General features: G+C 41.4%; 1 long non-coding RNA gene across 1 annotated transcript; it reads right to left on the reverse strand.

Moving 5' to 3' along the window:
* Positions 1-2,316: 2,316 nt before the first annotated feature.
* Positions 2,317-21,159, reverse strand: LOC118499265. The gene is made up of 4 exons (XR_004901791.1): positions 21,148-21,159; positions 16,697-16,700; positions 12,114-12,122; positions 2,317-4,961 (listed from the first exon to the last, which is right to left on the reverse strand). It is a non-coding gene; the product is annotated as an uncharacterized LOC118499265 (long non-coding RNA).
* Between the last annotated feature and the right edge of the window lie 753 nt (positions 21,160-21,912).

The following is a 21,912-nucleotide window of genomic DNA, read 5'->3' on the forward strand; positions in this document are numbered from 1 at the left end:
ATCTTCAGGCCGTTGACCCTTTCCAAGGAGTAGTGGTTCTCAAACTTGAGTGTGTAAGAGTCGTCCACAAAAGGCTCAGCGTGCAGATTTCTGTCGTCCTCCAGATTCCCTGAATCGGTCTCGGACGGTTGGACCCTGAGTTATAAACTAATACCACAGATAATTCAGGTGGGCTCGAACTATCATAAGAAATGCTACCCTCTTGGGGTACCCACCACAAACTTTATTCTTTTCATAACTATTCAAGGTAGCGTTTGCTCCTTGGCTTGTACCCCAGTCCTGGTTTGCAGGTCCTCAACTGTCATCAACTCTGCCACAGGGCACAGGAAGAGACACACTGTTTTAAGTTTACATTCAGGAACTTAATTGAATTCTCTTTACAATCTGATGAGGAAATTGAGGTGCAAGGAGGTTTGGCAATTTACCTGAGATTGCATACGTAAGAGGTGATGGAAATGGGGTTCGAATAGAGGCAGTCCGGCTCCGCAGCCTGTGCCCGTGATCGGGATGCACATCACCTCTCGCAGCAGTCTGAGCAGCCCGGACTTAATAATTGATGGAGGAGAAACCCAAAGTACAGTTGACCTGAACTGCGAAAGTAAGCTAATGAACCTCAGCCGCCCTCCCAGGCAGGCTCCTCAGAGCCCATCTGGCCTCACCAATGGTTTCTTAAGGCCATTTACATTTTCCCTAATTCTCTCCTCAAGGTTTTTCCAGCTCCTGTCCACTGCTGAGTTCCAAAGCTGCTCCCACATTTTTAGGTTTTTGTTATAGCACAACCCCCTCTTGGTGCTGAAATCTGTATTAGGTATCTGTTGCTGCATAAGAGATAACTCCAAAATTTAGTGACTTAAAACAGCATTAAGTGTTTATTATCCTCAGGGTCTCCCAGGATTCTGGGAGTGGCCTAGCTGGGGGCTTCTGGGTTGGAGTATCATGAGGTTGCAACCCGTATGTCACCTGGGCTGTCAGTCATTTGAAGGCTTTGACTAGGGCTGGGGCAACTCCCAAGGCGGTGGTTCACTCGCATGGCTTGCAAATTGGTGCTGGTTGTTGATGGGAACCCTCAGTTTCTCCCTGTGGGGGCCTCCCCACAGGCTGCTTGCATACCCCTACAGCGCGGCAGCTTTCCTGAGTGGGCCAGCCGTGAGAACAGAACAGAAGCTGCAGTGCCTTTGATGATCTTGCGTGAGAAGTCACCAATATCTTCTCCAAATTCTGTTAGAAGCAAGTCACTAAGTTCAGTCCACATTCAAGGGTAGGAAAATTAACTCTACCTTTTAAAGGAAAAAAGTCAAAGGATTTGTGGACATATTTAAAAACCATCATTTCTACATGTGCCAGTCACCACTAGGTACTTTGCAAATATGTCTCATACCTTTTTTAATTGTGTTTTTTTCCATTACCATTTAACCGCCTATACCCGTCCCTGTGGCAGTCACCACACATTGTCCATGTCCATGAGCCCTTTTTCCTTTTTCCTCAGTCCCTCCACCCCCTGCACTCCCCCTCGCCCCTAGCTGTTAACCTGCTGTCCATGGGTTTGTTTTTATTTTGCTTGTTAGTTCAATTTGTTCATTAGATTCCACAGATGAGTGAAATCATATTGTACTTGTTTTTCTCTGGCTGGCTGACTGAATTTAGCTAGTGTTGTCCAGGTCCATTGTGCTGTTGCAAAGGGTAAAATTTTCTTTTTTTTTTTACAGCCAAAATAGTATTTCATTGTGTATATGCACCATAGCTGTGTTATCCACTCATCTACTGATGGGCAAAAATGGGCAAAGGACCTGAATAGACACTTCTCCAAAGAAGACATACAGATGGCCAATAGACCTATGAAAAGATGCTCAATGTCACTAATCATCAGAGAAATGTACATTAAAACCACAATGAGGTATCCCCTCACACCTGTCAGAAGGGCTACAATAAATCAACAAATGACCAAGTGCTGACAAGGATGTGGAGAAAGGGGAACCCTTCTGCACAGTTGGTGAGAATGCAGATTGGCGTAGCCACTGTGGAAAGCAGTATGGAGGTGACTCAAAAAATTAAAAATGGATCTGTCTTATGACCTAGCAATTCTGCTTCTGGGAATTTATCCAGAGAAATCCAAAACACTTCATGCAAAAGAATATAAGCACTCCCTACATTCACTGCCGTGTTATTTACGCTCGCTGAGATCTGGAAGCAGCCCAAGCATCCATCTGTAGATGAGTGGATAATAACATCTTTATAACCACGTGGCACACCTTGTTGGCCTACCCAACAGGTATTCTCATAATTGCAACTTCTTTTGTTCAGGTGTCTGGTGGCAATGGGCTCAGAAGAGATTGGCCCTCTCCAGCACCAGAGGGTGAATTGTGATTGGTCCAGAAGGCAATGTGACAGTCCCATTTCCCTTTGGCAGCGATTGGTTAAAGGGTGGATGTGTGATGAAGCCAAAGAGGCTTCAGGAGAATTCTACTAGGAAGGTTCAAGGAAAGGTTTTTCTCCCTAAAGTAGGAAGGCACCTGGGGGGAAGTGCACTGTTTTCCCCCAGGACTTTGTGTCTGTAATGCCTGGAAATGTAGTTGCCAACATTGTAACTATGAAAAGGTAAATCTAAGAAGACCCAAACCAAGGTGCTGAGAATGATGGAGTGTAAAAAGAAAAGAGCCTTTGTTCTCGATGACATCATTGGGCCCCTGAGTGAGCCTGGAACCAATCTTTAGGCACCTTGTTATGGGAGACAGTAAACTACTTTTGGTTGGGTTTTCTGTTGTAGCTGAAAGCATGCTACTGAACATGTCCTGTCTTACACATTAGGGAGCAGGTGTTCAGAGAGATTGTCACTTTCCCGAATTTTTCCATGCTAATGAACAACAGAGCCACATTTCAGACAGAGCTGCATGTCCTAAACACCTGGTACGTGTTTATTGTATCCAGTGACTTTTCTCCAGCAAGTCCCAGGAGTCACAAGAGACACAGACACCAGCTGGGTTAAGCAGGGTGAGTGATTGGCAAACAGGTGTAGTAGAGGGTCAGTGTGGGAAGGGAGTGAGAAGGAAGTTAGGGCACTGTGTGCATGAAGTTGCAAAGGTTTTTAACTGAGCTACAGACTAAGGAGTCAAGGGGAATCTAGAGGGGGCTGATAGCAGTGGAGGTGAATAGTGAAGGTGCACAGGTAAAAAACGGGTTCAGAAAGTGTGAGGGAGGGGGGAAGTGGAAGGAGGTTGTAGGAAGGGAGGGAACTTCAGAGTGCAAGGTATCAGGGATGCAGCTGTGTGTTCCCAGCAGTTTGATTTGTCGCTGATAGTTATCAGAGTGGAGAAGGTCACAGAACTGAAACCAAATTTCTGGGTCACCCATTTATGTGCATATTGCATGGTGACAGGAAACTCCGTGGAGGGGAAGATTGAAAGACAGTGTGCTGAGAGTATTGCAGGATCAAACAATGTTTTTAAAAAAAATTGGCATGGTCCCCATCCTTCACACTGACGGGATACTGTTCACACAGCCCCACTTTGAGGGAAGATTTATAAGAAGAATTCTGCTGTAATCAACTGTTTTGCACCCACTGGAGGGATGAGAATGAGATGGATGGAGTTGTCAGGCGCTGAGAAGACTGTGGGAAATAGACCGTTTCTCCGCTCTTTCTGAAATAATTCCTTGTACTGGTCCTTTACTCTTTTCTGTGAAGTCGCTTCCTTCCTGTCCATCTGAACGTATGAAAACCTGTGAAGTACACTGTAGAAATTACCTGCTATTTATATAAACAAGAATTGGTGGCACCTTCCTAAAGCTCCTTGGTAGCTCTGGCATGGATGGAGCTGTGCAGTAAGAAGTGCTCACTGTCTTTTTAAGCTCTGGGCTTTTTTTTTTTCTCATTGTTCTGTCTTTTCTTAGGTAAAATTAATTTCTTCCTTCCAAAAATAATGCCTGGCATTTGGTTTCTTAGGATTCTATTTTTAAAGCACCTTATTAATTTTTATTACATTCATGAAATGAAATTATTAGCTAGAATTTATGAATATAGTTTCTCCCTTGGCTGTTACATTTTTTGGTTCCTGTCCTTGGAGTGAGGTTAATGATTTTAGGGCCTGTGCCTGGGATTTCACTGTTAACTAACTCGAATCTTTTTAAAAGTGAGTAGGCAGGATATAAATAAATCAATCTACTAGTTTAAGGGGGAAGGGAGCCCAAGTACATAAGAGTACTTAACACAGTGATCCCATTTGTGTTTTTTAGAAAGAACATATGTAGATAAATACACATATACCATACATCTCTTTCTACACACACACACACACACAAATGCAACTCACACAGAGTGAAAAGAGCAGATCCTGGGCACCAATGACTCAGCCTCAGAGGGCATCATGTTCAGAAGACAGTAAAAGTAATTCTAATCTTTATTTGTATTCGTCAAAGGCTTCATGTAAACCCTGGTATTTTATGTAACATAATTTGTACGAACAGCTCTGTAAGTCTGCATTCCCACAGACTTCCCGTCTTCCACTCAGCCCTCCTGTAGGTACCTCGAAGCCTCTGTCCCGACCTTCCTCACTCTCTTCTGTCCATCAAAACCCTCCCTGCACTCTCAGTCAGTGTGCGCCTCACCTACCACCCCTCCCTCTTTCTTTCCATTTCTTTTATATTTTCTCTCTGTAATGAATAGACCTGGGCCTTTTGGATACAAATCTCCTACCTCAACTTGTTTGCTTTTTGACTTATAAGGCCCCTGCCCATTTGTCTTACCTGCATAACGAAGCAGTGGGTGGTAGGAAATGTAGGAGGTGGGAAGGAGTCAGGGTGTATAGGTCGGAATTTTGTGTTTGGAGGATATAAAGGAGCTATGAATACACCCACGGTAATAATTTTTTATCTGTGTTGCACATGAAGAATTTTTGAACAACTCTAAAAGAACTGGGGAATCAGAGGTAGGAGAGGGAAATTTTACTTTTATTGAGCTGATTTTTAAACTATTAGAATAGTTTAAAAACTACACAATTTAATGTATTCATATTTTTAAAAATAAGGTGAAAATATACTTGATAGAATGAATATACATATAAGTTATATGTATATTATTATATTTCACTTTAGACTCCTTTCTAATCCCAAATGTTATAATCAAATAATTTAGCAGATGTGTGATGATCCAATATTATCAGGAAAAGAATAAATACACCTTTTCAAATTCTTAAATGGATACTTGAACTGCCGGAAGAAGGGAGGACAGATTCATGCCATCTAATATGTGAGTAGTAAGAGTTCTGAGGGAATTACAAAGGAAAAGCCAAATTTAGTAGATACAAAATTTCCCAAGTTAAATGAAGGTTGTATTTGCAGTTAAAAGTGCTAAGTTCTTGACAGGATTGATGAGAAAAGGCACATGTTTAAACCTATTCTGAAAGAATTCCTGAATCCCAAGCATAAAAATCTTATGTTTCTAGACAAAGAAAAGAAATTATTTACAAAGGGGAAAGAATCAGACTGGCATCTGACATTGGAATAACATCTGTAACAAGTGAGAGGAAAGGAATGTAACCCAAGAGGTCTTTTCCCAGCCAAGCATCAGTCACCTGCCGTGGTGAACGGTGCAGAAATGTAAGGATTCCAAGAATAGGTCACTGATATGCCGTGTCTGAGGAAACTATGGAAATAGGATTCTGAGTAAACAACAAAGTAACGAGAATAGAGATCTTGAGAAAGGAGAAGGTGAAGTAGAAAGGAGAAAGTGGTGAGTGAACAATGAGCTTTGTAATATACATGGATAATGACAGAATGACCAGGACTGTGTACTATAAAATACTCTTAAGATAAATGAGACTTACCTAATGAAAGCTAATTTCGAAGCAACACCCAAGAAGTGGAGTTGGAGGGAGGGAAGTGGAAAGTAAAAACATGCCAAAATATCTTATTGAGGTGGAGGGAATGTATCAGGAAATAGACAGATGTGGGGAAATATCTCTTCATACAGCAGTAATAAATTTTGTTTGATGATGCATGTTAAAAAAGAGAAAACCGCTAGTGAAATGGAAAACCATAATATTTTGAAATTAGGAATGGAAAGAAGAAATAAATCATAACTGCATTGAAAATAAAATAGAAATAAAAATAAAAAGGTTAAAGGAAAAAATTATAACAATGCTAGTAAATATAAATTAAAGGAAAAAGGAAATTAATGAAATAAGTTCAGCCCTGGCTGGGTATGGCTGAGTGGATTGAGCACCAGCCTGTGAACCAAAGAGTTGCTGGTTCAATTCCCAGTCAGGGCACATGTCTGGGTTGTGCGCCAGGTCCTCAGTGTGGGGTAAGGGAAAGGCAACCACACGTTGATGTTTCTGCCCTCCCTCCTTCCCTTCCCCCTCTCTAAAAAGAAATAAAAATAAAAAAACTTTTTATACAAGGAAATAAGTTCAATAATAATTATAAGCATGAGAGAGTAGCAAGAATATCAGTGATTATAGTAAAAGTAAATCGGCTCAATTTTCCTGTCAAAAGACAAGTCACATTAGGTTAAGGACCAAGCCAGCTGTATATTACAAACACATGTCACATGATGAAGTAGTATTGTGAAATAAAGAGATCAGAAAATGCCATGGCCACCGACTGGCAGTGACCGCGGAACGCTGCAGATGGCTCGTCAAAACACAAGAAGAACATACACACGGACAATTGAATCCTGTGGAGAAATAGGGACGAAAAGGCCACTCTCTCTAGTGCCCTGTTCTCTCCCCCGAGCAGGCTTTTATAGGGTTCGTTTACACAGGAATTCAGGTAAAGCTCATTAATCATTGCCAGGAAGTAAGGATCAAATAACAAGGAACTCTGAGGGCCTATTTTGAGTCAGGGTCAGATAGCTAAAGAGCTGTAAAAAACTTTAAGGAACAAACTTACTTATTCCTTGGACCCTTATCATTTAATTGAGAGCATTCTAAACAAAGCAGGTTTCACAGGATTTTACATATTCTTTCTTAGGCCTGATCACCTGGGGAACCCACCCTTTCTAGCACAGGGCTGCACCACCCTCCATCATTGTTTCAGGCTTAGGTGGAGCAAAGGAAGTAAGGCAGCCAAGAGATAAGGAGATTTTCTCACAGATAATGAGGACTCAGGCTTTGTCAAAGCCGAGGAGTGAGGGTCCATCACCCCCTTTTGCTGTAGCCCCCAAAGTCCTTCCTTGGGGGCCTTCCACATGATTGTGCCTGTCTTAGGTCATTCCCCCCTTGGGGAATCTTACCCATCATTGACTAACCGACCAAGCACTGGGGGCCAGTTATGGATGAAGTAAAAGGAGCAGAAGTGGCACTCTTGCCAAGGAGATAAGCTTTTGTCTCCTTGGTGGCTTATAGTCCAAGGTCGTTCCCTCAGCCTTAGCCTTGGCGGAGGTTACAGCTTCTGATACCAGGCAGGGTGGTTCCCAACAAGAAAACAATATGACTTAAGTGCAAACAAACATTAAAACTATGAGAAGCAATATGAAGGTCAGACAACGTGGAACTGTTGATAAACAAGACTACTGCCTGTAAAAGACATAGCATATGAAGATGTGCATCAAACATCATAAAATAGCTAAACCTATTTAAGCCAAAGGATTATGAGCAATGTAAGTTAACTTCGTAAACATGAAATTAGATTTCACAATACCTCTTGTAGAACAAGATCAAATAGAGAAAAAAAAAGACCATATAAAGACTAACAAATATATTTGCTTTAATAAATATATACAGAATCTTATACTCTTTAAACAGAGAATACATACATGTTTCTAAATGGCCATCGACTATAACAATTGACCATAAGTTTTGCCATAAGAAACAATGAAAATTTTAAAAAGATTTTTACTGGTCACATTATCCAATGAAATTCAAGTAAATTAATGAAATTTAAAAAAATTTAAAAGATAAAAATAACCATTTAATTTATTTGAAACTTAAGAAGGCTACTTCCTAGATAATCTTTGGATCAAATTGTTACAGAACACAACAAGGGGGGCCTGGGATGATATACTATTATTGAAAGAAGGCCCGGGTCCGTTATGTCCACCGCCAGAGGAAAGACGTCTCTCAATGCCAGAGATTTGTGAAAAGGAAAGGAAATGTTTATTTAATGCTATATACAAACTTAAAGTAGTGACCTAATGTCTTTACCAAAATCCCTAAGTCCCTAAAAACACCCACAAACACACAGTCCTTCCTTCCTTCCCTCTTTGCCCAGTCCAGAGTACCGTATCTCAGGAAAGGAAATAGAAGTCCATGGCTTAGGCAGTCCTCTGGTTCTTCCCAGTTAGTACTCCATCTCGACTGGGAGACCTCCCTGGGTTCCCGGCACCCTCGGCTGAGTCACGGGGATCTCTGCTAAAACGAGGTGGTGGTTCCCCCTTCTAAAGCTGCGGGGGTCCCCACTCTGCCAGGCCGCGTGGTTCTCTTCTCAGGGCTGCAGGAGTCTACACTCCGTCAAGTCCGCATGCTTCTCCTTCTCAATGGCCGCCAAGTCTGGGTTTTAAATCCCTGAGGCCAATCTTCTTCTGCAGCCCCATTTCCAACTCCTCCCACACTCGGCTTCACAGGCCAGAACTCGTATCCTTCCAGCTTTACTGGGCTGCCATCATGAGTCTGGGCAGGTGTGGCCCTGTGTCCTGGAGCCAATACTCTCTGAGCTCCCACGCAGGCGCTGTAACTCAGGGGACCCGCCCCCCCCCCCAGCTACATCTGGGTGGGGAAGTTACTTCCATTCCCCTGGTTTAGAGCTGATCACAGCTACTTAACATATCTATGCAACCAGTCAAAGGTTATAGATATGCCAAACGACCACACCAGAGCTTAGCTGCAAGGCTGTTGCTATGCTAAACAGCTCTCAATGGCCCTGCTCCATTTGTCCCTTCCCCCAACCCATACCCTGCGGCGGGGGGGGGGGGGGGGGGCAGGGATGGATACATCCCAAAATCTCCTGGACACCTTAAGTTCTGGACCCCATTTCAAATGTCCATTTGGGGCTCCCCCTTCTTGGCTGCACCCTGTAACAAAATTAGAAACTAAAATTAAAATTGTAAACTCTCTAAAGCATAAAAGGAAAACCTCACGTAACCAACCCTACAAGACCCAGCAAAGCTGTACACAAAGATTAGGAATATAAGAACTCAGTGCTCATCTTTAAAACGTTAGAAAAAAATGCCCTGGCTGGTGTAGCTCAGTGGATTGAGCGCGGGCTGCGAATCAAAGTGTCACAGGTTTGATTCCCAGCCAGGGCACATGCTAGGGTTGCAGGTCACGGCCCCCAGCAACCGCCCATTGATGTTTCTCTCTCTCTCTTTCTCCCTCCTTTCCCTCTCTAAAAATAAATAAATAAAAAGAAAAAAACCATAAAAGAAAGTAGAAAAGGACATTAAGTTGAAAGACTTATATTAATGAAATGTAGAAAATAGTAGAAAAGAAAAATAAATCTAAAGCCCTCCTGAAAGATAAACTTACTATGAATCAGAAGGTTAAAAAAAATCTAGTAAAAATTAAAATACATATTTAATCCAGCAATTGTACCTACAGTTCTCATAGAGATAAAAGCATAAATCTCCAGATATACATCTATTCAAGGACATGGATTGTAGTAATGCTCGCGGAGGCAAAAACTGGAAACAAAGTGAATGCCGTTGCAATGCAAGTGATGGAACAAGATACGTCATAGCCGTACTGTGAAACACTACACAGCTGTTAGAAAGGATGAAGTAGTCCTTTTCCAGGTATCTGTTGCCAGGTAATAAAGCTTCTCAGAACTTACGTAGAACAACCATTTGATTATTCTCATGAGGTCTGTGGGTGAGGAATTTGGACAAAGAACGGCAGAGACTACGAGCACACTGGAGGTGCTGGTGTGTTTCCCAGGGTGTCCGAGGCCTCCTGTGGAAGATGTGGACGCTGGGGGAGACGCTATGGCAGGAATTGAATTATCCGAAGCTCATTCACTCACACGTCTGGCAGTTTGGCTGTTAACTGAGACCTTTGCTAGAGCTGTCTGCTAGAACTTTTACACCTGGGCTTCCAGGCAGGGTAGCCTGGGTGCCCTCACGGTTGCTGGGGGTGGGGGGAGAAGTGGGGCTGGGAGAAAGATCGGGAAATAGATGGCTCATTCTCATAGCAGAGGGGCAAGGCTCTGGAAGGGAGCGCAGGCAGTTACCTGGTGTAGGGGCCAGGCGGAGCGCAGAGGTGAACAAGTACAGGCGTGCCTGCCTATGAACGCATGAACAGTGGAACGTGCTTGCGTGGAGATGAAAACATGGACTGTGGGGGTGGCGGGGTTGCCTGTGCATGTGGATTTGAAAGGACAAAATTCAGGACAATGGAAAGGGCTGCGATACGGGCCAGACCTGGTGAGCTTCACAAACGGCATTATGGAGCGCTTGTGATTAAGATCGGGGAATTTCCAGTTTCATTACCTGTGTTAACAGAAATAGATTTGAGTCAACATGATGACTCTATCATCATTAGGGAAGATCGTTTGTTTTTTTTTCCTTGAAAAAGACGTCTCTTCCCAAATTTTATATATGTCTCGCTACTATTTTAAAGAGAAGATTGTGTCGGCAGCCTTTCTCCTCAGTGGTGTGATCTCTGACTTGTGGGACCAACGTGTGAATGGTTACGTCTACTCGGTGGTTTCAAGAATTTGAGTTCAATTAATTATAAAGGGTAGTGGGAGGATTACTTTCAGATGTCAAAATGTCACATTCCTTTTGGTGCACCAGTATCACTTTTTGTTTTTGGAAACACTTCGTTATGTGTGATGAAGTGATATGTACCAGTTATCCACACATTTCTTTCCTCTCTTTGCTTGCTTGTTTTGGATTTTCTCCTAAATCATTAGTACTCTCAAGAGGCTGGGGAGAGGAAGAGTCTGAATGCAAACCCAAGGACTACTGCTGTGTCTGGAGCTCTTAGATAAGGCTTTCTTGCAAGAGGGTTGAAATCAAATTTAAGCAGAAGTCAGCCAAGGAATTCACGGAAATCCCAGAACTACCCAGGGTCAAACACCCTCTGAAATTGTGGCCACTGTCTTCCTTTCAGACCTTTAGAGATTTGAGGGCCTTCTTACAACTTGACCACTAGAGGTCAGAAATTAGCCCGTGAACCCTGCACAACATCAAGAGAGTAGGTAACACTATGTGTTTTTCATTTGGTTCCACTTCTCATGAGGTTCAAAATACTAACCAGATACCTTTGAGATTTAAAGAGAGCCTCTGTACCTTTTTTACACCAGATTTCAGCAGTTGGATTACTTGGAGTCTTCACTCTAATCCACCCTCAATCATTAACCTCAAAATTTTTTTGTCCATTTAGACATTATACACACTTACACACATACTCACCATCTAAACGTTAAGTGCTCATTTGTGGTGAGATACTTAAAGATTACCAAGAAAACAGAAATGAACTAGGGAGGCTTCTAATAAGAATACATGCATGGGCTCAGCAGAACTCATCCATTTTTGTGCTCTACTTAGAAATTATTGACTGCATACATTTTTTCAGCTGTTATCTTTTTGGCCAGATGCTACCAAATGAGATCATTTCTTGTTCAATTGCTATATCAAGTTATGCATTAACTTAAATATTGAGTTAATGTGCCATGGGCCATTTAAGACAGTGCAACTGTATCTCAAACATCCTCATTTTCTTCCCTGATATCTTTTCTACTTTAGTTCCTCTTTGGTGTGTTGGAAAGGGATCCAAACTAGGGTATAAATGATACAATATATATTTTTTACAATGGAGAGATTCAGTTCTTTTTTGGGAACTTGTTTGAGAACTCAGTTTTAATCTTTTGGTGAAAGTAGATTGGCATATTTTTTTAGTGGTGTCCAGTTTAATGATTTTATCAGTTATGTGGGAGTTTGGTAGAAGCATTTAGTTGTAGCCTGTCTTGCTGGGTTGCATATTTGCTCAGCTTCTGCTTTTCTTTGGCTGTCTCCTGCCCTTGGCAAGCCCCTGCCAAGCGAAAGGGCAGAACATGCCATCACTATTGTCGTCGTTTGCTGTGGGCCTATCCCTGCTACCAGCAACCAGACAGGAAAGGAGGAGCTGAGCCCCAGGACAAGGCTGCCACGCCCTCGGCAGGATGGGTGCCATCTTGTACCTAACCTGTTGCTGCTGTGACTGGTGTCCTTGCTGCCTTTGCTCCCAGGGATAATACTGGGTGGCAGTCCTCATGCAACACGGCCAGAGGAGCAGGTCAAGGCTGTGTGATGACATTTAGGTTTAGCTTTGGAGTATCCTCCAAGATGTGGGTGGGCATTATGGGTTGAATTGTGTCCTCTCGAAATTCATAACCCCAAGTACCTCAGAATGTGACATTATTTGGAGGTAGGGTCTTTATAGAGATGACCAAATTAAGGTGGGGTTATTTGGGTAGGCCCTGATCCATGTACGCTGGTGTCCTCATGAAGAAGTGAAATTTGCATGCAGAGCTATGCATAGGAGGAAGATAATGTGGAGAGACCCAGGGAGAAGATGACCAGCTACAAACCAAGGAGAATGGCCCAGAGCAGATCCCTTCCTCGCAGCCTTCGGAAGGACCAGCCCTGCTGACACTTTGATCTTGGACGTCCAGCCCCCAGACATGATGAATTTCTGTTGTTCGAGTCCCCCAGCCTGCGGTACTTCGTTATGGCAGCCCTAGGAGACTAGTGCAGTGGGTCGGGTTCGTTCAAGCCCGCTGTGGCTGTTGAAGCCAGAGACTGACCATGTCACTGCACCCTTCCCAACCACATGTGTTGTATCAAATATGACAGTCTCCCAATAGCCAGCGTGTGGCCTGGCCACGGTGATATTAATGTGTGTTGACCAAATGAACAATTATATTGAATCCATGATGTTCCAAATTAGGTGTAATCAGATTGTGTCCTCACCCTGTGGAACCTGGGCCAGACTCTCATTAAATGGTTTGAATATCCCTCTCACTGGTAAACCAACAGTACTTCCTCTGCTCTGAGTTAGGACTTTCTCCTCCCGTTGCCACCCCTCCCCTGTCCTTCTTTCCACTCCCCTTCCCTGTCTTCCTTGTTTTTTCTTTCCAGAGCTGATGATCAGAAAAAGGGTATAGATTTGAAGGTTTAAACCTTTCTTGATTGATTTCTGAATTTAAATGCAACAATGCTTGTGAGGAAAACACTAAAAATACCAAAAAGTAGAAAGAGAAAAACATTTAAAAACTCTCCATTAATCCTATTCAAAATGAAAGACTGCTAACATTTTGGAGATTTTCCTGTCTAACCTTTTTATTGTGGATGTGAATTCAGTGAATAGTTGAGATAATATTATACAGAGTCTGGCACAAATAATGCCCCTTTTTATTACAAAATATTTTATTACAAAATCATAAGCATGTAATTCTGAACATAATATCACACTCAAGCACACCCTATGACATTTTAGGTGAGATGTTCAAATTAAAACTATAAATTATGACACCCATATTATTACCCTACCAACCACACTCAAGCAGGCTTTACTTCTGCTGGACCCTGTATATTTATACACACACACACACACACACACACACGTATTCCACATTTTGCAATGAAAGCTAAACCATGCATCTTTTCTCATGTTATTAATAGTAATTATCATAGTTATACACACATGCCATAATATGGATTACTGCAACGTAATTGTTTTCCTGTTTTGGGACAGTCATGCTGATCCAAGTTGTCATCACTGGTCATGGGATGAACATCTGTCCCCATTTCTAATCACTTCCAAAACTAGATTCCTAGATTCCTTTCTATCTTTCATCATCTCCCCCTTCTTTGGTTAGATCATTGTTCATTTCTCAAGGAGTGGAGAGTGTATCGTTTCAACTAAAACCTCCCGTGGTGATCCTGGCTGCCCTCCCCTCCCCCAGCTCCGGTAAAGAACAGCAGGAGTAAGGCAGTGGAATCACTCTGTAGTGACTGGGAGAAATTAGGAGGCTGGGGACCATAACAAAAAGGCCCGAATAGTTGTGGCATCTCTTTTTTCACTGAGGGAACTTTAATGACTCAAGCTCCATGTGCTTGCATCTGGAACTCACAGTCAATGAGGATGTTACCTGCAACGGGCCTTGTTCTTTCAGCCTTCCAGAATTTCCCGCCAGCCTTCAACCTGCAGGGGAGGAGGCGGCCAGGGGCAACGCCTAGTGAAGCTCAACTTTGAAAGCAGAATTCCCACACCCTTCTGAATTTGGGTTGACTGCAAGCTTAACTAGGCTTTCTGGGATATTGGGTGGTCTGGGGCCCCACAAAGGGAAGGATGGGAGGGAAGGAGGTAGCTCTTTGTTAGTTTGTTTTTTAAGACTTCTTGCTCAACTAGAGGCCAGACTCAGTGAGATGACATGAAACTTTTTAATGTCAGGCAAATGATTTCATTCTCCGTTCTCAGGTCCTTCATTTGTAGAATGTAGGACTTTGGGTCTCCTTCCAGGTGCTCTCAGTTCTATGTTCTATCGTTTTCTCCGCAGTCCTCGGGCTCACAGGCCTTCCTTCGAGAGAGCAACTCCACTTTTACGTCCTGTGTAGCCTAGACGTCTGCTGGGGTCATCCTGTCCTTCGACGTGCAAACAAAATTGCCACAACTAGATGCTTTTATTATGAAATGAGAGTAACTGAAAAAAAATAACTGAGCATTTAGCTTAAGCAACCAGAAAACAGGCAACCAAATAAATCAAAGAAAATAACAGGGATGAATTTTTGGCTCAGAAATGAGCACAGTCTAAAAGCTGCCTTCACCCTCCTGTCACCTGTCAGTGTCAACACAAATAAGAGATAAATTTAGAAATGAGTGAATTGGAAAAGAAAAATATAAAAAAGAATTGGTAAGTAAAATCCAAAGCTGTTCCTCAAGATATATAAATGTTATAGGTAAAAACTCCTGCAAGACTCATCCCAAAAAGAAAAGAAACACCCATTCGGCTTTAGGCACAAAAAATATACTCACAGATATGGAAGAGATTAAAGAACTGTAAGAAGAACTAGCAGTACTCAGGGCAGCATGTGCCTTTCGGGTAGATTTCAGTGATTATTAACAAAACATGGGCCCTGGCTGGTATGGCTCAGTGGATTGAGTGCCATTCTGCAAACCAAAGGGTCACTGGTTCGATTCCCAGTCAGGACACATACCTGGGTTGTGGGCTGGGTCCCCAGTGGGGGGCGTGCGTGAGGCAACCACACATTGTTTCTCTCCTCTCTTTCTCCTCTTTCTTCCTCCCTCCCCCTCCCTCTAAAAATAGATAAATAAAAATTTTAAAACAAAACAAACACGGGCATGCTTCATCCATGTGAAAACAATGCACACTCTTGGTTTTCCAGCAGCAGTGCTCAATAAGGACATCATGATCAGGCTCTTTAGACAACAAAGGAAAGTTGCCAGGACTAACCAAAGTTTTTGGAAGGTGCGAACAAAGGTTGTCCAGTGGTACTTGCTAAATGTATTGCTTAACTGTACAGAAAACGAGCTGCCTTCGAATGTGAGTGGCACACTTGCCTCAGATGGGATAAGACAGGTTCGTGCAGCTGCTGCTTGGCCGCCCTGTCAGGACAAGACTCACAGCTGAAGCACATCCTTCCTGTCTTACGCTTTTCTATCTGCTCGTAACTTGAGTTTTTGCAGCTGGTGTTTCTGTTTGATTTGCCGTCTCCTTCTCATTTGCAGCCTTCGGTTTTCTGTCTGTGGAGTTTCATTTTTATGGATATAGGCAGGTGGCAGAAATGTTAAGACCATTTATAAGGATTAGAGGCATTTCTGGAGTGTTTATTTACGGGTCATATCAGATATGAAAACATTTTGGAAAATTACTGTCATTAAGACACAGCAAAATACTAGTAATGGAAGCTGTTTTGCAAAGTGTTCCGAACACCTGGTGTGTGCCAGCGCATTCAGTCCTCACAACAGCCCTACGAGGTATAGGTGCTATTATTATCCCCATTTAACAGCTGAGAAAATCAAGGCACAGAGAAGCTCAGTAACTTTCCTGAGCTTACACAGCGTAGTCAAGATTTGAACTCAGGCAGGGTGCTGCGGAAAACTATATTCTTAACTATTCCATTATTGCCATGTAATTTTGAAAGAACAGTAGATCATAAAATATAGGAAAATATTGTTTACATTTTGGAGTGGTAAAGCATTTCTAAGCAACCTCTAAAACTAAGAACTTGGGCACGGCAAAAGACAGCATAAACAAAATTAACAGAGAGATAACAGACCTTGAGATATTTTTGTAAAATATATATAGACAAACCATTGCTATCTTTAATATATAAACAAATTTTCTAAACCAATATGAAAACAATAAGCAATTCAATGGAAAACAAACACAGGTATAAATATGCATTTCAGAAAAGAAATAGAGCTGACTCGTGAATATGTGAGAAGAAGTTGAATCTCACTAATAATTAGCACGATACCAGTTTTCAGCTGAAAAAACTAAAAAGATTTATAGCATCTGGTGTGGCGAGGGTAGGGGCCAGGAGACACTCTCATACGTCATTGGTGGACTTCTGTGGAAAGTAGCTTGGCGATATCTGCTACAACACAAACACACCTGCTCCGAGAGCCTGCACAGGCTCTTCCTGACTTTATTGCACGGGAATAGTTACCAGCTCATCGTGCATTCAACTGTTCCATTGGTGTTGTGCAAGTGTGGCATTGTTGGCGATAGCAAAAGTGAATCTTCTTCTTTATGGGCTAACTTAGCTATAGTATGTCCATATGATAGCACACTATGCTGTTATGAAAGGATGAGTTTGATCTGTTTGGAAAGATAGCCATAGCATATTGATTGGTTAAAAGAAAACAAAAATAAGTTGCAAAACACTATGTCTTGAATGACTCTGTTTCTGGTATACATATGCAGATATATACAAATTTATCATTAAATCTGCTAACAGACACACAATTTTGGCTCTAAAAATCATTCCATATTGAGTAGGAAGTACAGCATTTCTACCCGCTTTCCTGAGGACATGGGGAGGCTGGCGCTCATTTATAAGCTCCGATACCCAGCTTCCAATGCAGGCACAGCCTTTGGCGTTTCACTTCTGCTGTTGTTTTTCTCTGCCTGACCCCTTTTCCTTGATTTTCAAAAAAACCCTGCTCACTTCCAGGCTACTGGGTATATTAGATTTTTACTGAGAATTTGGTGGTAACATCAGGGAATTATATCATAGCAGAGTATAACAGATGACTTATATTTAATGTGAGTCATCTTTATTCCTAGAACTTCTTTGGCCAAATCTTGGTTCCATTCCTCCCCCAGACAGGCATCGGTGCCCCCAGCTTCTCATTGTATGGCCAGCCCCTGTCTCTTCTTCAGCCTTTTGCATGTCAGCCCCAAACTCACAGCTTTCTGTTCATTTCTTCTGGATTGCAGTTCAGAGATATTATTGTCATCCCTCTCCTGAAAGCATTTTTGTGACTACTTTCTTTTGTACATTAATATATCAGTTGGGGTTAGGTTAGAGTATTACGTACGATAGAAACCCCCAGATCAATGCGTGGGATACGCAATTTGTCCCTTCTGTATGGATGAAACACAGAGGTAGGTAGTCCAGGGCTGGTGTGGCTGCAGCTGAGCAGGGACCCGGCCCCTTCTGCTGTCTCGTTCCTCCAATCTCAACTCATGGCTTCTATTTCATGGTCCAGGTTGTCTGCTCAAACATAAGTGTTTAAGAAGAAAAGGACAAAGGAGAGCATCCCTTCCTATTAAAGACATTCATGAAGGTTATCCACGCCTCGGTGGTGGCCAGAACAAAGTCACATGACTACATCCAGCTGAAAGAAAGACTGGACATACAGTTTTTGATATGGGTTGCAGTGTGCTCAGTTGGAAATTATTTTCTATTACTTAAGAAAGGGATTTGGGGGAGTCACCAGCAGTCTCTGCCAAAACCATTGATGTTTACTTTGTGTGCAAGGAAAAGCAAGGCCATGTGCAGAGGTACAAAACAGTGCTCCCTGTGGCTGGAATAGCATGTGCGGTGGGAGATCGGGCTCCAGGGGTAGGCAGGGGCCACGTTGACCTGCAGGGACTTGAAAGTCAAGCTAGGGAGTTTGATTTTGGCAATAGAGAAGCTAAACACATTTTTAAAGAAGATTTTATTTATTTATTTTTAGAGAGGGGGAAGGGAGGGAGAAAGAGAGGGAGAGGAACATGGATGCAAGAGAGAAACATTGATCGGCTGCCTCCCATATGCTCCCCAACTGGGACCAAGCCCGAGACCCAGTCCTGCGCCCTGCCTGGGAACTGAACCAGTGACCTTTCACTTTGCAGGACAATGCCCAGCCCACTGAGCCACAGCAGTCAGGGCCAACACCAAACTCCCTAGCTTGACTATAAAACACACTTATATTTTATATGAATTCTTCCAGTGATTTATATTCCCTGTTTATATGTTACTTTATTTTATATGTTTAAGGTAAAAATGATAATCTATAAGGCTCAATATTTAGAAAAGAGAAGAATGAATCAAAACAGTCCATGTCCCTAAGACAACTTCTGCCGGTAGTTTGGGCTTGTTTCCTCACAGTCTTTGAAAACAATGCTACAATCATGGTGCATATCCAAAGCCACGTTCTTTCTTTCTTTCTTTCCTTTTTTTTCCTACATAACCTTACATCATGAGCATCTCTTCATATGGCCACCTTGTCTTTCTAAATATTATTTTTAAATGACTGTGTAATATCCCAGTAAAATACCCTACCCAACCATTTCTTTATGTTTTTCGGCTTTATTGAGATATATTGGGTTGGCCACAAAGTCCATACAGTTTTTCCACAAAACAAAAGACATAATTTTCATTTTCACCAGTAACTTTGTTGATTTGGATGTTTTGAGTATGTCAGCTATCTCCTGTGTGGTAGAATGGTGATTGTTATCAATTAATGTCTCAATTTGATTGCTATCAGCTTCAACTAGTTTACCCGACCACGGAGCATCGTCCAGAGAGGAATCTCCAGCACGAAACTTCACAAACCATTTTTGACACGTTTGATCAGTCACAGCACCTTCTCCATACACTGCACAAATCTTTTTTTGTGTTTCAGTTGTGTTTTTTCCTTTCTTAATATAATAAAGAGTAATATGCTGAAAATGTGTATTTCCCTCCATCTTCAATATGAAAATGGCTACACAAAAATTCACCAATTTTGATAATTTTTTAATGCACGCTGATACAACAGCTGTCACAATGCAATCTAACAAAATTGTTTTGAATGAAGTTGAAGACAACTAAGTGCTACTAGAGCCATCTTATGGAAAAAAACAAATGAACTTTTTGGCCAACCCGTATTTGGCAAACAATATTGTGTATACTTTACCATTTTTATATTCCATTCTATACTTGGCTATTTAGGTTGGGTACTGGCTAAGGTTTTTTGTTACATTTTGTAAGATGTTGGTAGCTAGCTCCATCTTCAGATTTTTGTTATTTGTTATGCACTGTAAGAAGATATTCAGTGTCACATACTAGAATAACGAACTGTGGCTTAGGTATATAGGCATTTACTTATCCCACATAATAAAAATTAAGAGGCAGTGAATGGGTCTACAATCTCAGGCTTCAATCTCTGCAGCTTTGTGGTTTCTGGGCTTTTCCACCCGTGCTGAGACGGCTGCTATTGCTCTCAGAGCATCACTTTCTCATAAAATAACACCCGAAGTACGAAAGGAAGGCAGGTGCTTTCTGACTCTGTCTCCCTGCTCTAACTGGTTAGGAACACCTTTCCTAGGAACATCCAAAAGCCGTTCTTGAATATTTTACTGATTAGAACCAGGTCACGTGGGTACCTGCAGCTGTCAGGGAAACGGAACCAGAAGATTCTCTCTCACTGTCTTACACTGGACATCATGATTCATCCCCTGATTTGGGACATATTGCCTGTTCCAAAATAGAGGTTCTTTTAGCAAGGAAAAATAAATGAACATTGGGACAGGTAGTCATCCAAGTTAACAGTTAAACATTGGGGCTTATTGTGGAGACAAAGCAAACCACAGAAATTGTTTTTCAGGTTAAGTTCTCAAAACCTGCCCTATGTTGCTCTGTGGAATAGAATAGAGAACCAAGCCCTCAAAATATAGCACTGTGATTTCGCAATACTTTTTTTAAACATTGAAACCACATCTGCCTTTTTTAAAAATAAAAAATTCCTAGCAAACCAAAAACTGAAGCGAAACAATGCATTAGAAAATCACTGAAGAGAATACACCGTATGCTTATAGCACTTTATTAAAAATAACTTGTGCCCTGGCTGCATGGTTCACTTGGTTGGAGTGCAATTCAGTGAACCAAAAGTTTGCTGGTTTGATTCCTGGTCAGGGCACATACCTCAGTTTCAGGTTTGATTCCCAGTTGGGGCACATACAAGAGGCAACTAACTGATGTTTCTCTCTCTCTCTTTCTTTCCTTTCCTTTTTTTCTAAAATCAGTGGAAACACAGCCTCAGGTGAGGATAAAAAAATAACTTGTAATGTTTATTTTTCTGATTGTAGAGTTGATATTTATTGATGGTTAAAATTTTAAGTGTGAAAATATTAAAGAAAAGTAACTGAAAAATGATTTCTAATTTTATCATTATAGATGACTGTTATTATTGTTTTTAGTCTTTCAGATGCATTAATAATTTTTTCACATGAAATTAGGATTTTATTTTATAGGTACTTTCCTTTTATATTGTAGTCTTTATATTAATGTCCATGATCCTTTTAAAATGATAGATTTTTCTTGATTTTTTGTTTATCTCTCTTTAGGTCAGTGTGTACCTCTTACTGTGTTTTAAGAAATTAGTTGGGAAAAGTAACTTGTTTTCTGGTAGGGAAAATGCTGTAGAAGTAAATTGATCTAGAGAGTTCTCTCATTCACTGGCTGTGTGGCCTTATACAAATTGCTTAACCTTTTTGAGTTTCTGTTTTGTCATAAAATGAGATTGCTGAGACTGAAACAATACTGGTTTTTGTTATTTTACAGTGCTCATGTAAGGAACAAATATGATAATACACATAGAAATACTTTGTAAGTTGCAAATTAATTCCCAAAAACAAAAGTTCAAAGTTAAAAAGAAAACTTGGTAATTTAATATCTTCCTTCCAAAACATTTTTAAAAATTTTCATTAATTTAAAAAACAAGATTTACAGGGAATAAAAACAATATTATTTTATATTTTGAATAATAAACACCATAGCGGTAGGTTTGCTCAAAATTGTGAGAACCATTTTGTTTTTGATAAAAACTTGAGAACTTAAAATTTTTATCTGGAAAAATGTTCTAATAGAAATTTTGCTTCTTAAAAGGTTTATGAGGTTAAAAAGTTAAAGAGAATCGATATTCGTTTATGATTAACCTTGAAATTTTATGTATAATTTTCGATGTCATTTAAACAGAAAGGATTCATTAAGGAGAATTTACAGAAACGCTCCCCCTTCCCCTACATGAATAAAAAATATGCAGCTACAATAATTTGTGTAATAATAACAAGAAAACAGCAGGTCGAGTGTGAAGCCAAGTCTCGCAACCCATGAGTGCACTCGTCACAAACATGTTTTCCCCCGATGAGCATCGAGCATTTCCCACTACCTCTTTCTTTCTGAGCTCAGACACGAAGTGAATTTCCCGGAAACCGCGCTCTTCTATTTCTGAGTTCCCCCTAATCTTTCCCATGAGAAAGCAAAGCTGCTCGATAGCCTAGGATGTATCTCCCAGCTATGACTTCCATCTTAAGGAAAATTTAAGACAGGACTTCGGGAGGTTTCCTGCGAAAACCTCTGGCATTTCTTGTTTTGGAGTCTATGTGGAAGTGGAATTTGCATCTGGTTGGAATCATCTGAATGTGAGCCTGGAGAGGAAGATGACTTTGCAAGGTTCAGCTGTGGTTCAGTGACTCTCTTCAGCATCAACTGCTATAAAAGCACAG

The sequence above is a fragment of the Phyllostomus discolor genome, chromosome 1 (assembly GCF_004126475.2).
Source record: "Phyllostomus discolor isolate MPI-MPIP mPhyDis1 chromosome 1, mPhyDis1.pri.v3, whole genome shotgun sequence".
Taxonomy (NCBI): Eukaryota; Metazoa; Chordata; class Mammalia; order Chiroptera; family Phyllostomidae; genus Phyllostomus; species Phyllostomus discolor.